Here is a 4,035-nt window from a genome sequence, read left to right as displayed (position 1 = left end):
GAAAGAGAGAACAGCTGACACTCTGCAAAAAGAAAGGAATGTAAATATCACTCGATATGGAAGAAATAACTGTATAGTCAAAGCCCATAGAACTCATAAACTTTATGGACCATGATAGGCAATTTGCCCCATGAGTGTTAGAATGTGTTTGTAACTTTAACTAAGCATCACTATCCCCAAATACTTTGAAATTTGTGAAATTATGCAATCAATCACAATAAAAATTTTGGAAAAAGTACATAAGAAATATGAACACTGACATAAAATACATCATAATTAGGAGAAAGAAGACTTGCATAAATGGAAAATGACTTGCCAGGTGTCATGGACCATCTCACTAACTCTAGCTTCTAAAGTGGCATATTCTAAAGATGGAGGTTCAAAGCAGCACCTGCAGACAAATCTTAAAGACCCTTATTCAATGAATCAGTAAAAGTCAGGAACTAGAGGTGTAGCTAAAGTTCTATGTACAAGCATTGAACAAAAAAATAAGCAAGAGAGCAAGGTCCTGAGTTCAAATTCCATTGGTGGCATGAAAGATAAATATATCAGAGAAACAAAATTTTGACAATGGCGGAAGTGGCGCTGTAGCTCAAGTGGTAGAGCTCTCGCCTTGAGCGGAAGAGCTGAGGGACAAGCGCCCAGGCCCAGAGTTCAAGCCCCACGACCGACAAAAAAAATAAAAATAAAAATAAAAATAAAAAAAATAAATAAAAAAGTACAACTTTAAAAAAAAAAATTTGACAATGGCAATTTTAAACTAAGGAAAAACATATACAGGAAAAAGGAAAAGTACATGTCAATACTGTCCTTGAACAGTTTTTTCTCATGTCCATAGCTCCAATTTTGGATATTTGTTGTTGTTTTTTTTTTTGGAAATAATTTTTGGAAAGGTTTTTCTTCCTCAGGTTGGTTTTGAATTACCATCCTCAGATCTCTTCTTTCTGAGTAGCAAAGATCACAGATGTGAGTCATCCTCCCCTACTTAACTTCCTCTTGTTTTTGCAGTATCCAATTAGTTTGTTTAGGATTTCTTATAGTCCCGTACACATTTTAGAATGAATTTTGCAATTAATTTAAACCTAGGTCACAATCTTGTAAGGGGGCATTTTGAATGCAAAGGCAATTTGAAAAGTACTGCTCTTTTAGAATTTTTTTTTTTTGGGTCCAGTCTTGGAGCCCGAACTCTGGGCCTGGGCGCTGTCCCTCAGCTCTTCAGCTCAAGGCTAGTGTGCTACCACTTGAGCCATAGCGCCACTTCCGGCTTTTTTCTTTTTGCTTATGTGGTGCTGAGGAATCGAACCCAGGGCCACAGGCATGCAAGGCAAGCGCTCTACCACTGAGCCAACTTCCCAGTCCTCTTTTAGAAATATTAAGTCCTAGCTGGGCACTGGTGACTCATAATTGTTATCCTAGCTTCTAGGAGTCTGAGATCTGAGGATCATAGTTCAAAGCCAGCCTGAGCAAGAAAGTTTGTGATATTCTTACTCTAATTAACCACCCCCTAAACCAGATGTATAGCTGTTGCTTAAAGAAGTAGAGTGCTAGTCTTGAGCAAAAAAGTTCTGGGACGTTGCCCAGGCCATGACTAAAGCTCCACAACTGATAAAAAGTAAAATAAAGTACAATATTGAGTCCTTTAGTTATAGGACAGGGTTATTTTTTTCCATTTCAGTGGATCTACTTGACTATAAAGGCCTTTTTCCATTTCCAAATCACTCATCTTTTTATTGTTGATGTTCTGTGGTGGTCTTGGTGCTTGAATTCAGGATAGGAGCTATCCTTGAGCTTCATTTAGCATGAAGCTAGTACTGTACCACTTGAGATACAGGTCACTTCCAGGATTTTTGGTGATTAATTGGATCTAGGATGTGGTGCAGGAGGAAGGGGAGTAGAAGGAATGGATTGGGGGTGTCCCTCCTTACCCTGGTGCTTTAGTCATATGAGATGGAAAGTTTGCTCAAAATGGGCAGGTCTCCTGAATTGTCCAAGATGAGGGAATCTGACCCAGCATGGCTCCTGCTGCACTGCACAGGTAGCCTTGACCCAAGAGAGAATCCTGAGGGGTGGCATGAGAATCAAACATGTGAGAGAACTCAGACATGGATCAGAATAGGAAGGTGGTGGGGTAGACATGAAAGGCAGCCCCATGAAAGAGGTAAAGAACAAATACCTGGCTCTAGAAGGTGAAGGGGTTATTGGTGCCATCAGGAAGGTTGGGTGAGCCCAGGAGGTCATCGGCAATCAGGATGGGTGTTGGGATGATGGACGTGGGGCTATCTAGCAATCCAGTGGTGGCAGCAGTCTCATTGGCACTGGAAAATCCAGCAAAGCTAAAGCTATGCTGGAGATAGGGAAGGTCTGCAGAAAGGTCCTGGCCAGGGCTCTGCGTTCCTTGGTTTTGTGGATGAAGTGGCAGCAGGGCTCATAGAGGCAAAGGTTGGTGACATGGAAGGTGCAACCCAGCTAGATCTTGCACTTGGGATGGCAGGCTAGACTGTGGAGTTTGTGGATGCTGTGCATGAAGTGACACTTGTCTCTATAGGTGTTTTCTTCAAATTGGAGGAACAGCTACGTCTTATAGCCACTGGAGTTGACCTGCCTCTTTTGGTCTGCTTCTGATTGGGCAGCAGCTGCTCAGCACCTGTGAGAAAGAGCAGTCTCTGAAGCTGCTGTCCCTAGAGTACAAGACTGGGACTGGCTCACCCTTCAGGTTGCTGATGACCTAGCTCTGGTGGAACTTGATGCTGGGCAGGGTGTTGGCCAAGTGCCTCCAAGGGAAACACCTCAGCTCAGCAGCAGGAGAGACCACTGCCTTCCTGTCCAGCAAGCAGCCCCTTCTCTGGGAGCTCTGTCATTGAGCATCTTGTCAACCAAACCTTGCATAAAGCTTCTCTCAAGTTGAAAATGGTGGCAGATACGAGTGGGGTAGTCATTGTGGACACTGACAGAGGCCCAAAGGTGCAGATTTGGTGTCATGAAGGTCCTGATGTGGGGAAGGTGCTTACTCTCCCACTTAGGTCAGGAGTTCCACATGTCTAATCCCAGGGCCCCTCACCTTTCTCACTCTGCCCTCATAGAACTTTAAGTGGAATTTTTTGTTTTCTTTTTAGATTATAAAATGTCAGTGCATCAAATACAAGGGATTGCTGCATATTAACTGGGTTGCATGTAGTCAGGTTTTTTGTTTGCTTTTTGTCAGTCGTGGGGCTTGAACTCTGGACTTGGGCACTATCCCGTGCTCTTCACCTCAAGGCGAACATTCTACTGCTTGAGCCACAGCACCACTTCCGGTTTTCTAGTGGTTAATTTGAGATAAGAGTCTCACTGACTTTTCTGCCGGGCTGGCTTTGAACTGTGATCCTTAGATCTCAGCCTCCTGAGTAGCTAGGATTAGAGGCGTGAACCACTAGCACCCGGCAAGTAGTCAGTTTTTCATCAGAACAAATACCTGAGAAACGTATCTTCTGAAGTGAGATTATGTGTGTGGAAGGTAGGAAAAAAAATGAGAAAAACTGGAAATGTTGGCAGATGCTGTAATTTGGGCTCTTGGGGAACAGTGCAAGGATATTATACATTCAATGGCACTTTGAATCAAGGTAGTAAGACCCTCTCAAAAATATTAAATAAAAAAGGGATAGAGGCACAGTTCAAATGTTAGAGCATTGCCTATTGTGTGTCTGGCCTGGAGTTCACTCCCTAGCCCCAGAGATTTGACTTGGAAGGGGCTAATCTGAGTGTTACATGTAATCAATAGCAGGTTCTCTAGCACTGATCTTTTGATTAAATTGAATTAATGTGTGTGTGTGTGTGTGTGTGTGTGTGTGTGTGTGTGTGTGTGTGTGTGTGTGTAGGTGGTATGGTGTAAGAGATAGCAACTGAGTTTCAATCTTCTCAAGGTGAATATCTAGTTTTCCCAGCACCATTTTCAGAGCCATTTTTTTCTCTGGTAAAAATGAAACAGTATTGATTCAGTTCACTCTAGAAAGATAGAAGGTAGACAGGGACACAAAAGAAATGTTTTGGTCTAGTATT

At 42.7% G+C, this 4,035-nt stretch overlaps 1 pseudogene; it reads right to left on the bottom strand.

Moving 5' to 3' along the window:
- Window positions 1–1,934: 1,934 nt before the first annotated feature.
- Window positions 1,935–2,936, bottom strand: LOC122099285 (annotated as a pseudogene).
- Between the last annotated feature and the right edge of the window lie 1,099 nt (window positions 2,937–4,035).

The sequence above is a fragment of the Dipodomys spectabilis genome, unplaced genomic scaffold (assembly GCF_019054845.1).
Source record: "Dipodomys spectabilis isolate Male_0828 unplaced genomic scaffold, ASM1905484v1 ptg000510l, whole genome shotgun sequence".
Taxonomy (NCBI): Eukaryota; Metazoa; Chordata; class Mammalia; order Rodentia; family Heteromyidae; genus Dipodomys; species Dipodomys spectabilis.
Note: the sequence above shows the minus strand (reverse complement) of the source record. Positions and strands in the feature narration are given on the sequence as shown.